At 47.1% G+C, this 16,976-nt stretch overlaps 1 protein-coding gene across 6 annotated transcripts in view; it reads left to right on the plus strand.

The window, feature by feature from the left end:
* Positions 1-2,265: 2,265 nt before the first annotated feature.
* CD82 (CD82 molecule) overlaps positions 2,266-16,976 on the plus strand; it is a 65,265-nt gene continuing 50,554 nt past the window's right edge. For 2 of the 6 annotated variants that reach the window (XM_043548316.1, XM_043548318.1), the window contains exon 1: positions 2,555-2,659. The gene's annotated coding sequence lies outside the window, so the exon portion shown is untranslated. Of the gene's footprint in view, positions 2,660-2,706; positions 4,448-13,523; positions 13,685-16,976 lie in introns of those variants that run through there. The other 4 variants (XM_043548317.1, XM_007060722.4, XM_037900097.2 and 1 more) reach the window with 4 other exon arrangements.

Here is a 16,976-nt window from a genome sequence, read left to right on the forward strand (position 1 = left end):
ACACTGGCGATTCTGTCAGTGTAACTTACGTCGTTCAGAGGGGTGGTTTTTTTCACACCCCGAACGACATAAGTTATACCAACAAAAGTGCTAGTGTAGACATAGCTTTAAGTTGACATAAGTTTGTAGTGTAGACATACCCCTAGCGCAGACATGGCCTAAGTTGACAGCTGGACATTTATGAGGAGATTTCAGAGAGACAGATCAAAATTTTAGTTGTGACAGAAGGAGAGAAGCCAGAGACTTGTTGTCTATGTCTCTCTCTTTCCTTCTCTAGCTCCTGTGCACTTGTACAGCCAGCGGTTTTGTTTATTTGTTTGTTTTCTTTCTTTCTTTTTAAATTATGGTTGTATTTACATAGAGGTTCAAGTCAAGTGTGTACAACCAGTGACGGGAGAGAAGGGCCAAGTGTTAGTAGTTAAACATGAGTCACTGGGGAAAACAAGTTTACTATAGATCCCTATACAAAAACTGCATGCTAGTGACCCTGTGAAATGTCCAAAACTTAGGCAGACTCTTAGTCCTCATTTACACACAGATTTTGTACCAGTTTCACTATTTCTATTAGGGATGTGAATTTTTACTGACACAGTTATACCAATACAATCCCTAATATGGATGCAGTAATACCAGTAACCTGGTCTACACTAGGAAATTAGATCAGTATAACTACATAGCTCAGGGGTGTGAAAAATCCACCCCCGAGTGATGTGGTTAAACCAACCTAACCCCCGGTGTAGACAGAGCTAGGTTGATGGGAGAATTCTTCTGTTGACCTAGCTACCAACTCTCTGGGAGGTGGATTACCTACGCAGATGGCAGAACCCTTTCTCTTGCTGTAGGTAGTGTATTCACTGAAGCGTTACAGCAGTGGTGTGTTTTAAGTGTAGACAAGCCCTTATACTGGTAAGCTTATACCCCTGCCCATACAGAAATAAGCCATACACATATAAGCACCTTTGTTCTGATGTTTAACTGCAGCCACTCTGGGGATTGTACCATTTAAACTATACTGGTATACTTCAAGAGATACAATTTTTGTGTGTGCTAACGTTTACCAAATGTAGATCATGTTTACACTAGGAGCACTTTACCAGCGTAGGAGTACCGGTATACTATACTTGCAAAGCACTCCTATGTGTAGACAGCAATTATGAGGTATGACTGTAGCTCCCATAGACAGTCTCGAGCTACCTTTAGCTAGCTTGGGAACCAGTAGCAGTGAAGCCATGGAAGCATGGCTTCAGCGTGGGCTAGCCAGCCAAGTAATTACCCCGGGGTTCTGGGTGGGCTTGTACAGCCTATGCTCTGTGCTGCCACTTCACTGCTCCAGTACCTAAACTAGCTAGGTTAAAGCTAACTTGGGTATGCCTGATACTGCAATCACACCCTATGACTGCAGTGTAGACGTACCCCTAGTGTATGGGACAGAGCTAAACTGGCAAAGCTGCACTTTGTACGGTACATTAAAACCACCCTCCAGGTGTGAAAGAAGCTGAACTGGTAATCTATACTAGGGACTTGTGCAGGCTTAGCTGTGGTCAGTCAGGGATCATCCACGCCCTTAATCGACATAGCTATACCTGCAGAAGTCTGTAGTGTAGATGTAGCTGTAGAATCAGCTGTAGAGGTGGGAAGTAGGAGACACAAAGCAAACCCAGAGAGGAATGTCTCTGGTATCAATGTGACAGAAAAGATGATGAGGTGTTTTCTGCTCTGAAATATATAAGGCAAAGGGGAAAAGATATTTCTGGTAATTATTAAAAAGGATAAAATACCTTCACTAAAGAGAGAGAGAGAAAGAAAAGCTATGGTGCCAACTCTTGTGACTTTATCACAAGTCTTCAAAGGATTGGCGTTTATCTTAAAGCCCCAGCTCCTGGAGGCATGTGATGAAGTGAAAATCCCAGCTTTCCTCCCCAACCTTTTTTTTTTTTTTTTTTAAAGTAAGTTTCTAGCCCTCAGGATTCCAGTGGAAAGCCTGAAAACCTGAAGCCAGTGTACTCTAAGACAAATCAAAACAATCCCAATTATGTAGCTAGGTATGTAAGTACAACCTCCTGATTTTTAAACCAGTTTCATAATCTTGGGGGCCTGACCCAGGAGGTTTGAATGCTTGGGATTGGCAGTACTGGAAAGAGAGAGCAGCAGGCTGCCCCTGTATAGCAATTCCCCCGTCGCCCCCCTCCAGAAATCTTCATGCTAAGGGCGCCCAGACCCACGGCCCAGCAGCCCCTTTTACTAGGGATCACACTCCAAAGGCAGCCGGGTGACTGCGCGTTCTGGGGGCAGCGATTCCTGCCCTTCAAGGCACAGCGTGGCAGGGCAGGAAAGGACCCGCGCACTGAACCGGGCCGAGCTGGCTGAGCCCTGATCGGCGCCGAAAGCCGCTGGGGGAGGGAAGGGTTAAAGCGGGCTCGCAGTCGACGCGCAGCTGCCCGAAGCCACTGGGTTGGCTGGCTCGGCTCCAGCCTGGGCTGGGACGGGGAAGGGTTAAAGGGGTGAGGCGACGTCTCCGACCTGCCCCTGGGGTTGGCGGTTGCAGCTGACTCCTCCTGGTCCGAGGAACTGAAAGCAGCCGGGGCAAGCCAGTAGCCACATCGACTGCGTCTCGGCGAGGGGAAGGACCCTGTTACGCGTCGCTCGGTGCCAGCTGCAGGTGAGAGCGCGGCGCCCTTCCCCGCCCCCCAGCAGGCGCCGCTCGCTCGCTCCCGGGCCTGGGCAGAGCCGCTGCGGAGCTGGGGGAGAGCCGGGAAAGGGGCCGCGCTTTGGAAACTTCCCGGGAAAGTGACCGAGAGAGTGCATGGCGGGCGAGATGGGGAGAGGGGTCTGCAGCTGTGTAGGGGTAGGGGTACCTGCCCCCGGGGCACGGAGCTCTTCCCGGGGTTTCTCAACGCTCCCCAGCAGCTCCGGCTCCTTAACGGCCGTGAAGTGGGGTGTCCGGGCCCCGTAGCCGAATGTAAATGGGGCAGGAGCGCCGGGTCTCCCCGCTGCGTTCAGCGACCTCTCCGGCTTGTGCTACTGACAATCCTGCTGGGGCCCCCAAAGGGGGGGGTTGCTGATGCTCCAGGAGACCCCAGATTTCCCGGGGGTGGGGTCTCTGCCCCTAAGCAGAGTTTGCCCCCCTCCCGTGGAGGGGTTGGAGAGCGGTGGGCTGTGCCCTCCTCCTCCTCTCCCCCCGCCAAGTGGAGGCATTGAGACCCGTAGCGAGTAGCAGGGCTGGTTTGTTTTCTCTTGATCTGGGGCCAAACGCGATGGGCATTTCGTGGAAGGAGCTGCTGGTGTTGTAAATCAGCTCGGTGGGATCTCTTCCCCCCCCCCCCCCCCCGCCAGCTTGGGAGATTCCCTAGCACAATCCCCGCGTGTCTGTGTGTGTGTCACTGGAGCTGCAGTTGCGCCTGCCTCCCGGAGCGAGGGGGACTTTCCCAGTGGGCGAGATTGGACCGAAGCGTATCGAGGCTTTCACAAGCTGAGTGGTGGGAAACTCCGTATGAACTTTCCAGAGAAAGCGGAGGACCAGAAAACCCCGTGGACAGCCCGCCCGTCTGAGAAGGCGGGGGCCCTGTGCCTGGGGACTGTGGCGTACTTCTCTGGCACCCCTTGCACGGAGGGCAGCCCCTCCGGCTAGAATCCAGCCCGTGGGCCATTTACTTCGCAGGGCCCGAGAGCGCACTAGGGGCTGCCAGTGGGAAGGAGCGATCCCAGCCTGGAGGGGCTTGAGCTGTCCGAGGCGGCAACTAGCCAGCAGCGATTATGGCTCTTTCTTCAGCTGCCTGTTTTGGAGGAAAACTTTAAAAGATCTGCGTTTAATGGAGTTTGTCTTTCGGTGCAAGCGGGTACCATTGCAATGCTAGATCTATATATAAATAACCTCTCGCTAACGTTTAGTAAATGGAGCTAATTTGACCTGCCACAGAGGACTCTTCCTTAAGAAGGTTATTTACTTCAGAACACTTCTGTCTGACGCTTGGCCAAACAGCTGCGTCTGCTGGGAGCTGCCTTTACTTTGCCATGCTGGCTTCATTAAAAGCTGTTGTTCCTGGTGTGGGTTTAAACTCAAGGTAGCGATGGCACTGTAATGGGAAAGGACTGCCCTGAATGAAGGTGGACTTGTAGCTGCTCCAGGAGGGTTTCTCCTGCTGGAATGCAGCAGCTGCTGCCAAGTTACTAGGCCTTAGCTGTGGTGGAGGCAGGTGCTCTGATCTCATTCAGCCATGCCAGCTTATTCCAGAAGCTAGAGTTGGAAAAGTCCCATTTTACTACCAGTGCAGGATTGTTCCCAATAGTTCACAATGCCTTGTGCAGTCTGGTGTAAGGATATCACCTGAGGCTCCTCCCATCAGCCTGTCGCCTGTGATTGTTATCCAGCCTAATAAATCTTGCTTCCTGGGGTACAGAGCCGTCTAATCTCTCTCCCTTCTTGATGTTTGCCTCTCTGCTAACACAGGTGATTATCATGGTGTTTCTTCCACCAGCCAGTCTTGTTAATTGTTTCTTACCAAGCTAGCTCACTTGTTCCCCATATGTCATTCCCTCCACAGCTTCCTGATTGCTCTTTGGCCTGATCTTTTTCTAAACTCCAACTTGTGTCAATATCTTGTAATGTGGTGCCCAGAACTGAATACTGTATGCCAGATGTAGTCTTGCTAGAGCTATATAAAGTGGCACTGTTGCCTTGCTGTTCAGTGATGCTACTGTATTCTGCTGCCTCGCAGAGTACCCTACAACACTGTGTAACCTCAGAGTTGCAGACACCTCAGGAATGGAGGTGGTTCGTAATGCTGAAAAGTTTGTAACTCTGAACAAAACATTATGGTGGTTCTTTCAAAAGTTTACAACTGAACATTGACTTAATACAGCTTTGAAACTACTAGGCAGAAGAAAAATGCTGCTTCCCTTTATTTTATTTTTTTTTAGTAGTTCACATTTAACACAGTACTGTACTATATTTGCATTTTTTGTCTCTGTTGCTGCCTGATTGTGTATGTCCAGTTGCAAATGAGGTGTGTGGTTGACTAGTAAGTTTGGAACTCTGGTGTTTGGAACTCTGAGGTTCTACTGTATATACCACAGTGGCTTCAGTCTAAAGTGCAATGGAAACCTTGACCTAGTAGTCAATCTAAGCTTTTTCAACTGTAATTTTCAGTGTTGGTGCTAAAAGAAAAGGAGTACTTGTGGCACCTTAGAGACTAACCAATTTATTTGGTGCTGAATGCTTCAGAGGAAGGTAATTGTAGGATACCAAGTAGTCTGGGACCCTTTGATTTTAGAGATGACATCTGTGTCCTATCACAGTGATTAAAATCTGCTGGGATGCTCCGCAACTGTCCAGGACCACTGGCAGGACATTCTTTGAGGAAGCTTGCTTTTTGAACTTTCTCCTTATGATGACCCACCGCTTGCCCTAGTCTTAAACTATGCCTTTTAGACTGCAAGGATCACCTGTTCTTTCAGGCTTTTAGTTATCACTAAGGCAGGGGATGCGTACGCTACTTTTTTGGCATAACTTATCTGTTTAGCTACCCAGATACCTCGCAGTGGAAATCATGCAGGAACTTAAATAGTTGGTAGGTTTTTTCTGACCCAATTTGGTGATCAGCATATGGCTTAAGAAGCTGTACGTTATCCTGCCTAGTATTGCTGCACATGCTGCCTTTGTTCAAGTGAATGTCTGATCCTTCTTTTTGTCTGGAACTGTGATGAGCTTTTTTAAAAATTGCCTTAGTGTCCTGCAGCTGAGAGCTCCACAGGCCACTTTTTTTTTTTTTTTTCCCTTGGCTCAGTATGGTTATTCCTAACCCTTTTAAAATATATTTGCCTTGCCTTGGAGTCTTCCGGGGCGTAAGTGTGCCACAATTATACACTAATGGTACTTGGGTGGCTTTGTTGCCTTGATAATGGGACTCTAATGCTGTTCAATGTCCTAACAGGATCTGCAGAGATTTGTACTGAATATGACAAATTCCAGAAATGGTCCAGCCTGTTGCATCTAAAAAGGATGTTGCTAATGGTAATGGCTGAGAGCATCCATTGTAGTTCAATATATAGATGTTGGCTGTGAATGATCCACTTTGCCCTAGGAGTTGTGATGAGTCTGTTACAGTCTGAGAGAGGACTCACGGGAGTTACATCTAAATCCCACTGCAAGGCCACTGGATTCTGCAGGACTTTGGGAACTCTGTGGCAACTTCACTTTAAACAAATGGTAGTTTGAAAAAAGAGCAGCCCCTGTATATTTTGTCCTTTGTTCCCATGGTTTTCAGAGACAAGATGGGTGGAGTAATGTCTTTTATTGGACCAACTTCTGTTGGTGAACTAGAGGAGTTCTTGGATACACACAATTCTTCTACAGGCCTTTGGAATATTGGAGACTTTACAAGATATATCTTTGAATCTTTCTTTTAACTCAGGGACAGAGCTTGGGATTTTGGCAGCTGGGGCTCTGTCCCTTGCCCACAACACTGGGGCACTAACACAGTAGTGACTTCGGTCCAAGAGTGCCCATTACAGAATCACCAGTGCTGCCACTTGCAATACCACGGGTTCTTTTGGACATCTCCCATTCAAGTACTGAACAGGTCTGACCCTGTGTAGCTTCTGAGAACATAGCCTGATTGGCTGCACATGTGGATTCTGCACAAGTGCAAGTCTGGGACTGTAGGAAGGCTTCACAATCCTGGGATATGTGACAATTCCTCTCTACACAGGACTCGCACTTTGGGATACTACCATCTCCCCAGGCTGCCTCTGTCTGTGGGGGGGAAATGCTGCTTTTCTTCAATCTCTGATACTGGAGTCTGATGATACAGTGAAGTTGAATTAGTATGCAATACTCATGCTCACATGCCTTCTCAGAACTCTGAAAGTCAGAAACTCGTGGCTAGATTCCTACAGACTAGTGAGATTGATCTATTTTATAATGCCACAACTTCCATGGCAGAAATAGTATTGCAAAGAACTGTGGAGAGGAGGCTAGTGTTTCAATGACAACTTCGCAATCCCAGTAATGGGCTGGTGTTGCACATATTGGTGTATATAAGTATCTGATGACAAACTGGCTGCAAAGGTGACAGATCCTTGCTGCTTTATAGGATGGCTGAACAAGCACTGTACATGCAGATGCTAATGGGACACGGACCTGTGGAAAAGGAAGCAAATTGGCTTGGTTGTGCTCTGGGACACTTCCAGGTGGCACTCTTGTGGGTGTCCCAAGCACAGGATACTAGATTTGGTTGGAACAAGTCACTGGAATATTATTGCCATTCCTGCACAGGCACAAACTGATATAGGGGTCTGGTACCAAGTGTCTCACTTGGAGCAAGAGTTCCAGCCCTTCTGTAAAAACATGAGATTTGTGTTCCTGAGGTACCTTGATGCTTGTTCACATTGGGATGTGTAAACCGCCCCCCCCCCCCCCAAGCACTGGTTAGTCACCCTGAAAGCCAAGGTCAAGATTCAGGGACAGTCCCCCATTTAATGGAAGTGGATGGCTTTTTCTCTTGCTTCCTCTTCTGTTATCAATAGCACATGTGTAATTTCCTCTATGGGGGAGGAGTCTTTTGGACTAGAAGAACAGTTCCACTTAAGCCAGCTGGTTTAGTCCAGACCCCAACTTGACTTTTTGGTTGATCTTATCTATTGTGCTGACCAGCAGCAGTTCCTGGGAAGAACACCCAGGGCTGTGTGTATGACAAGGTCTCTACTCACATACAGAAGCAGGAAGTGTTTACACAGTGCTGTGAGTATGGGTTATTAGTAAAAAGAAAAGGAGTACTTGTGGCACCTTAGAGACTAACCAATTTATTTGAGCATGAGCTTTCGTGAGCTACAGCTCACTTCATCGGATGCATACAGTATGCATCCGATGAAGTGAGCTGTAGCTCACGAAAGCTCATGCTCAAATAAATTGGTTAGTCTCTAAGGTGCCACAAGTACTCCTTTTCTTTTTGAGAATACAGACTAACACGGCTGTTACTCTGAAACCTGAGTTATTAGTGTGAAACTGAAACTGTGGTTGGGGCTAGGGAACCTGCTCCTCTCAGTATGGGGTGAACGCAGCTGGATGGATGCCTGAGGCATTCACTCAGTTTCATACCCATGCATGTGACAGACTGAGATGAAAGCTTTGTGCTTGGAGAAAGCTTCCTCCATAGGGCTAGCCCTACACAATTGCCTGGAGTCTCCTCCCTTGTGAAGACTTCACAGCTTTAACGATGCAGCTCATCTGGACTGTTCTTGTTCCAGTTAGCATGCCACTTTATTTGGTCTCTCAGCACAGGCAGGTGCAACATAACCTGTTGCACCTGTCTGTGCTGAGATGCCTTACCAGGGCCTCTTCAAAGCTCAGTATCCAGGTGCTTGCATCTGCTCTTCTTCTCTGGGTGCCTCCTCCTTTTGTTCTAAGACTTCATACAGTGTGACTGAACTTCATGTGGAGTTCTTAGCTTGACACTAGCTGCTCCTCCTCCTCCTTGCTGTGAAGATGCTTGAATTGGGGACAGAGCTTGAGACATGTGTCACAGAGGAGCTTTAAAGTTATATCAGCGCTACAGCCTATGTCAGTAAAACTTATGTCGCTCAGGGGGTGAATATTCCATCTCCCGAGCGACATAAATTACACTGACATAAGAGCTTGCGTGTGCACAGCGCTATGTTGGCAGGAGAGCTTCTCCCACCAACATAGCTTCTGCCACTCATGGAGGTGGGATTTTTATGCTGCTAGGAGAGCCCTCTCCTGTCGGCATAGAGCATCTTCACCAGACACGCTGCAGCGGCGCAGCTGTATCAGTATAAGTTACACAGCTTGCAGCAGTGCAGTTGGAGACATGGCCTAAATTCTGGCCTGCTTCAGAACAGTCTCAGGCTTGGCAGGCATTTTATATCCTGCTCCCTTCCTGTGCTTCTGTGGGGTCCATCAAAGTGTGAAGCTTTAAAAGAGGAGGATCTGTAAATAAATCTGAGATTAAAGTGGGGGGAAGGGGTATTCAAACTACTCCTGGAGCAGATTAGTCCCACAGAAGGCATTGTTGTTGGAATGGTCTGTAAATATGTCTGTGGGACAGGTGGTGATAGGCTTGTGTCTAGGTCTTTGCATGGACCCTCAGCTTTCACTCGGCTAACACATTCTTCTCTTCCTTTTAAATATGTAAAGATCTAGTTTTTGGTAAGAAACTTAGGTCAAGGGTCTATGGTAAGACACCTCATATCTCTGCCTTTAAAGAGTTCTTCATTTGCATCTCATCAGGACCACAGGTTCACATCTAAATGGCATGTTACCCCTACACTGGCCTGCCCCAGAGCACAGTATGTTGGGATATGTAGTCTTTGTAAGACACATTGCCTTCATTAAAGATGTAAAGGTGGGGGATAAACCTGGCCCACTGGCTTCTCCTCTACCTAATTCACTGTGTTAAAGGGTAAAAGTCCAGTTGACAAAACTAGAAGAAAAAGGGGATTCTGTGGACTCCTATCCCTTTCATTTAGGGCTATCAGGAGTGGGAACTCCTCCATCAGCTGATAATTAAAGATGGATGTTTAGAGGGATAGTTATAGGAAATGTCTTCCCTTTGGAGACCTTTGTTTAATTATATGGGTCCAACAAATCTAAACCTCCAGCTCTTCAGGTAACTTGTAAATATCTCCTGAATGATGAGATTAAGAAGAAGCCTAGAGTAGATGTTTAAAGGCAGGTCTCAGCATGGTAAGAAGTTAATGGTGGGGGCACCCAGGCACTTGTGTTAGGGCTGATGGTCAATGTACTATGGAACAGGGGCTGGGTAGGGTAGCACTGGCAGAACTGATTAATACTCTGCATAGGATACTCAAGAGTAGGGAGGATTGTAAAGACAATGGCTGACTTAAAACTGGGCAGCATGATAAGTGTAATGCAAGGTACTGGGAAGAGTGATTTGAACACCCTGTGCAGACTGAAGGTTTCAGAATTCACTATAATCTCCCAGAAGAAAGATTGAGGGGTTACTGTGGGCAATTTACAAAGATGATTGCTTACTGGGCAGTGGCAGTCAGTCAATAAAACATTAGGTTGTCAAGACAGGGATTTAGAACAACATAGGAAATGCTATAAACCAAGGGCAGCCTCACCTTGTGTCCAAGTTCAGTCACATCTCAGATATGGGAGAAATAGAAAAGCCCTTAAGGAGGGTAGTTGAAACTAATTCAAGGCAAAAGAAGGGGAGGGAAGAGGCAAACAGTCTTCAGTGCCTTGTACCTTCCTAGGGAAAGAGGAGGCACAGACAATAACTGGATATTCCAATTTACAGGAGGACCTGTAGAATTCAGACAACCACACTAGAACTAAGCAAAAGAAAATACGTTACATGATATTTGTATTGAACATGTGAAACTTGCTGCCCCATGTTGAGGCAAATAGCAAATCTGGTATCTATAAAGCCTAACAGCTGGAAAGTGCCAGTTCATTAGGGATTACAGAACTTGTAATAAAGCTTCCAGGGGCCATCCATGCTCATGTGTCAGAGCATAAAGAGGTGACCAGCTGGGGTCAGGAAGAAACATTTCCTAACTACTCTGCAATATAGCATTGCACAACCGTGTGTGCTAGAGGTTTATCCCTGTTTGTGAAGGCTGTGGCCACTGTTGGGGATGGAACAGATTACTGACTTGTTCCAATATGACAGTTTCTGTGATTGAGAACTGGAGAATACCATGTCTGGCCTTTGTAAGGATATCAGGGCTGCTGGCTGTCCTGTAAAAGGAGGATCATTAGCTATTGAGATACAGGCTTCCCTATTCAGGGCTGAAGGAAGTCGCCTATCCTTTGCATATGTGACTTCAGAGCAGCAGGTGAGCAGCTTGCCATCTCTACTGCAGTTAGAATGTACTGTGTGAATTGGCAGCCTAGATGGCTGGCTTGTGAGCAAGCTAAAGGTGTTTTGGGATGGGGAGTAGGTAAATCTCCTGTGGGGAGCCACATACCTGAGCAGGAACTTCACTTAAGCTGTCTCAGCTGTTGACTGCATCCCCTTGCTTCCATACCTTAACTGCCTATACAGAAACCCTCTGTTACCTGTCATGGAGTGTGACTGACTTGAACTGCACCATGTTCCTTTGTGCTAAATCCTTTGGAATGTCCATCTTGCATTCAGCGACGCAGTAGCTCTCATGCAGGCTAGAATGAGAGCACCGAGGGGCATTTTAGACCTTCGCAATGCGAGCTATCTTGTAGTGTTTCATGGGGATTCAGTCTATTAGTGAGCTTCTGCCAGGAGCTAGTTTCCATTTGGTCCAACACTGTGGAGTGGCATAGAGATCTGAGAAAAACTTCCATATGCTAGGGCAAATCAGAGATACAGCCTCTCAGCTGCAGGGGAGTTCTGCTAATCTGGGCTCAGAAATATGAGCATCTTGTAAGTGGCCATGTTTTTTTCTGTTCAGGTAGAAATAAGCAAATGTACAGCCCTATGCTATATAGGGGGCAGGATATAGAAATAACCCATTAAACATGGATGCCCAAACTTTGATAAGATCCACGTTGGCTGCTAATTTGCATTAGGGTTTAGATTTACACAGACATTCTTCAGCCATAATGTGTGCCTCATTATTTGATGGATGACTAGAAACTTGCGTGTCTGAGATGTCGAAGGTGACGTAAAAGCTGAACTGCATGGTGTGTGTTTTTTGGCTCTACCCTCGTACTAAGCTTACACAGAAAGTGACCATAGGCTGGGTTTAAGATGCTGCTGGCTGGCTGGGCTTTGTGCTGTGCTGCAAGTGGAGAATCTCCTGGTTTAGCTATTATTGGACTCTTGGGTAACTCCCGTCGATGAGGTCACCCAGCACGCTACACACAAGGTGTGTTAACCAGGAACCAAGAAGCTTTTTCATCAGTGGCATTACTGTTATAAACTTGCCAGTTTTCAGGGAGAAATGTGGCCTCTAGTCTCTGTTCTAAGTTTCACTGATATCTCAGGCTAGCTGGGCCAGGTCTTTAGCTGGAGATGCATGTCAATTGCTGCAGTTATGAAACTACTTCCCTGCTTGTGTATAAATCAGATAGGTATGGAACTCTCTGGGTGTGAACCTGGTGATGGGCCCAGTCCCTAGCCTCACCATTGTAATTGTGCAATAATTCTGTAAGGTTTACGTGCTCTGCCTTGCCCCGCAGCCAAGACGTTCTATCCTTAACCCTCACAGAGCTGGCCATCCAGATATGAATGTTGGTATGCAAGTTGTATTGGGTTGCAAGCTGGTTTGCGGGTGTTTTTTTTTTTTTTTTTTTTTTTTGGGAGGGCTAAGTGGGACCAGCTCATCCTTCCCTGTAGGATAGGATGTGCTCTTGTGATGAGACGTATCACCCTCTTCTTCCATGTGCCCAGTCCCTGAGTCAGGCTTCCCTTTGTCCTCTGCAACAAGGCAGCATGGTTTAGTGGACTGGGTGCTGTACTGGGACTAAGGACGCTACTGACCTGCAATTACTTCACCTTTTGAGTCTCTGCTCTCCTCCCCACCCTCTTAAATAGAAGAAAAAGATCTTTTAAGCTCTTTAGGGCAGAGACTGTCTCTTACTAGCACAATGGGAGCAGTGCTACAACAATACAAATGAAGTTCTTAAACTTCATGGCTCTAGCCTTCAAAACTCTGCTCTGCAGCTCTGATTTGTCTGTTCTCTCCCCCCCCCTTCACTCTCCAAACACTTTCCCATGCTGCTCACCTGGTGTAAAAGGCCCTCCCCATCAATCTATCAAGCTGCCACCCTCTTCCTGCATTCAAGATCCTCCCTAAATACACTTTCTCTGAAAGGCCCACGAAAAACCCTTATGAACTCTCAAGTTTTTCCTCCTTCTGGGATGTGCGGTTGGTGTTCTGATCTGCCTCTTATACTGTAAGCTATTTGAGGCAGGAACTGGCTTCATTGAAGGTCCTGTGCAGCACAGAGCAAGTGCTAATCTTATAATGGTCCATATCTAGAAGGGGGTTAACTGCATATGAAACAAGGTAAAGTGTACAGCCTTTCTGGCCATTCCTTCTGTCTCTTACTGTTGCTAGTGAGAATGGGCCCTGGATGGGAGAGCTGAATGGGAATCTGCGGGAGGGGCGTGGGGTGAATAATGAGAGTGGAACAATGACTGTCTGGGGCCATGACACTTACAGAATGGGTAAGGGGGCTGGGGAGGTGGCTAGTAGCAAGATGCTGGGCCCCTGTGGGTCAGACACAGCCCTCAATAGCAAGCCTCAGTCGCTTTTTGGCATCACAAAGCAACTGCCACCCCATCCCCTCCTCTCATTAACAATCCTGACATAGCACTTGATGTGGTGCAGAATCAGATGTGGTGGCTGCCTGCTCATATGTAGAAGTGGCAAAAGACTAGCTGGAGCCATTTGACTCCTCCTTTACCCCGCACCCCCACCTCAGAGGTATGCGCTGGGGAAGGGCGATACTGTAGGAACAGACCGGAATTAGGGTTGTCAACTCTGAAGCTATTTTGGGAGGTTTTTTTTTTTCCCCAACATGATGTAATGTCATCCTTTTTTTGTTGTTTTTTTAGCATTTCCTGGAAGGTTAGCAACCCTAACCTGAATGAATGAGCTCTGAATGCATTAGAGTAAAATGGAGTAACTGAGCATCTTGGTTTGACTGTTTGGAAGATCATCTTCCTGGTTCCTGAAGAGTGGGCCTGGATGTGACCACAGCCATTCTGGATGGAAGGTGAAAGGGGTTGGCCTGTGTCCTAGCACATCTTGGTAGGCAAGGGTGCTGGAATGGTTTTTATAGGGTGCTGTGAGCCATTGAACCAAACTGTAAATCCTGTATACAACGGAAACCACTTTAAGTCAGGGGGTGCGGCAGCACCCCCCAGACCCGTAGTTCCAGCACCTATGTTAGGGATGAGGACTTTCTTTCTTTACAGGCCCACATAGAAGGGTCTAGACTAGCGTTCTTGCTCCCGTTTTAACTAGCTAATTACCAGAGTGCTCATATTAAAACACACCTAGAGGAAACACTTGTGGAGTGTCCAGGTTAGCATATGACAAGTTGTGTTAATTTGAATTAGCTGGCAGTCAATTAACTATAAACTAGATGTACAGTGGCATATTTTGCTTTCTGTTTAGGTGGAATTTCATGGTAGCACATGTTGGCTAACCTGCCACTAACTCCGTCTAGAGCCTTGTCTTAGTAGGAAAAAAGGTGTAATCTAACATGTTAAATCCTAGTGTAGACAAGGCTGTTAATTGGTTGAGGTACTGCCTGTGGGGGAGCTAGGCTCTAACTTAACCCATCTTTAGGACATGTTAAAAGTAGTGTGTCTTGATGAGCATGTACTAGAAGGCAAGGTAGACAATAGTTGAACATAACACCTCAAATTGTAGTCTAGACAAGGGGTTTATCTAAATGGAAGAGTGACTTGACGTGACTTTAACTCACTCCCCCACCTTTTCCCTGATGCAAATAAAATATATTAATTTCAATTTAGCTGATAGGCCCATACTGAGGGAGCCACAATGCATTTTAAGATTTGCTGCCTCTACGTGAGGATTTTAAAACGTTATCTCTTAAACACCTTGTACCCTAATCTAGCCATTGTTGACAGCTCTTCCCCACTTCTAATTGACTGAGAGTGGGACCTGATCCTTGAATATTTCTTGATTTGGTTAGCTAACTTCGTGCTGCTATCTGAAGATGTAAAGTGATGCAGAATCCAGGTGTGTTGGTTCTATATTGCCTGCAGATGCTGGGCCCTTACTCTCAGTTGGGAGATTACATGGCACTCTCTTTAAATGAGAGAATTTAATGGGATCATGTAGTTCCTTAGGGAGACTTCCTACCATTGAGTGTCTATGAGCAGGCAGGAAGGGCTTCAACTCTCTAGGACCTCAAATTCTGGAAGTCTCAAGTTCTGTTGAAGTGGGTGAGTCAACTCTGCCAAGCCCTGTTTCCAAGAACTCCTTGGAACACTTAATCACTACTTATTACACCCCTGACAAATCCCCATTTTTTCAAAATGGGGATACCTGGAATGACCAGGTTCTTATGGCATCAAGTTCAGGATCTCATATTGAGGGGAAGTGACATGTCACAGGTACCTTGACACCCTCCCCAGTGGTCTTGAAGATGGTATTGGTTCTGAAGTCTCGTCATTCATGCATCCCAAACACCAGGTGTTCTACAATGGAACTAGCATATGGTCTTGGCTCTTCTGAAACTCTACTTTCAGAGTGAAGTAGATGGGAATATTGATTCTAATCTGGTATCCTCCTTGTGGCAGTGGCTTATGTTGCATCCAGCACTGAAAGGCAAAACAGAATTCCCTAATGCACTGAGCAATCCTATGTGTGGGTAAAGAGGAGAAGTAATTCCTTCCTGGCACATCTGGTAACTCTTAGGCCCTGAAGGGACCTTTGATTCCCTCAGCTTTTTATAGCACGTATAACTAGAATATCAGATACACAATTATCATCCGATTGTTAAATTTAGTGGAGGCCTTAACTGTTCTGACTGAATAACTGGAATGGTGTCTTGTGCAATAATTGCTCTCTGCTTCCATTAAAGATGGAATAATTTCACTATAAGTCTTTTACTTATAAAATCACCTACATGGTGTGAAACTTGGAGCTGGAACAGTTCCCTCTCAGCCAGTGTCCTGGCATTGTAACAAATGACAACCTAAGGAGAGCTCACACATTCCTGTATTTTAGTTGCCCCTTCTGTGCCTGGGAGCTCAATGCAGAGCTGTCTGGTGGGCCGTGTACATGCATACTACTAAGCAAATAGACAGATGTGCCAAAGATGCAGTTTCTTGCAGTGGTTCATCCTTCAGCTGAAGGTGGTGGTGATGTATCCTATAGAGCAGGGGTGGGCAAACTACAGCCTCGGGGCTGCATGCAGCCCTTCAGATGTTTTAATCCGGCCCTCAAGCTCCTGCTGGGGAGCAGGGTTAGGGGCTTGCTCTGTGCGGCTCCTGGAAGGAGCAGCGTATCCCACCTCCGGCTCTTATGCTTACTGGCAGCCAGGGGGCTCCGCATGCTGCCTCCACCCCAAGCGCCACTCCCGCAGCTCACATTGGCCAGCAAATGGGGCCAATGGGAGCTGTAGGCGTGGCACCTGCAGATGGGGCAGTGCGCAGAGCTGCCTGGCCACACCTCCACAAAGGAGCCAGAGGGGGAACATGCCACTACTTCTGGGAGCCGCTTGAGGTAAGCGTCACCTGGAGCCTGCACCCCTTACCCCTGATTGCCCTCCAAACCCCTCAGTCTTCCACTCCTGCACCCCAGAGCCCGCACCCACAGCCAGAGCCCCCTTCTGCACCCTGAACACCTCATTTCTGACCCCACCTCAGAGCCCTCACCCCCAACCAGAGCTCTCACCCCCACCCACACCCCAACCCCCAATTTCATGAGCATTCATGGCCCACCATACAATTTCCATACCTAGATGTGGCCCTCGGGCCAAAACGTTTGCCCTCCCCTGCTGTAGAGGTCAGGGTAGGGACTAGGAGTTGAACTTCTGGGTTTTATTTCACAGTGCTGCTCCAATGTACTGTGAGAAGTCAGACCCTCCACTTGTGTGCCTACATACTTTAGCCCCTTCGTAGCTTAATGTCTGAATCAAACATTCAACTTTTGTACTTCACAGGGGACCCATGAAAGTATTTATCCTATTTTACGGATTCTGTTTCATCCTTTTTGAGGGGATGGGAACTGATGCAAAGAGTGCTCAAGATCATTTTGTGATGGAGCTAAAAATAGACACCACCCCCATCCCATCTCCCGAGTCCAAGTCTACTAACTTAACTACAGGACTATCCTGCCTTTGCTGACTCCTTTCTAAAATGAGGGTACTTTCCTAGGTGCTGAGGTGTAGTTAATATATGTAAAGCATTTGGAGATCCTTGGATGAAAGGTGCTGAACATAGCAGCCTTAAAGAGCCCAAAGGGCAGCCTTCCAGCCTGTGCTCCTGCTATCTCCTCTCAGGCGAGTGTTCTAAATTTGCACCACAGTG

This window comes from Chelonia mydas, chromosome 6 (assembly GCF_015237465.2).
Source record: "Chelonia mydas isolate rCheMyd1 chromosome 6, rCheMyd1.pri.v2, whole genome shotgun sequence".
NCBI lineage: Eukaryota > Metazoa > Chordata > Testudines > Cheloniidae > Chelonia > Chelonia mydas.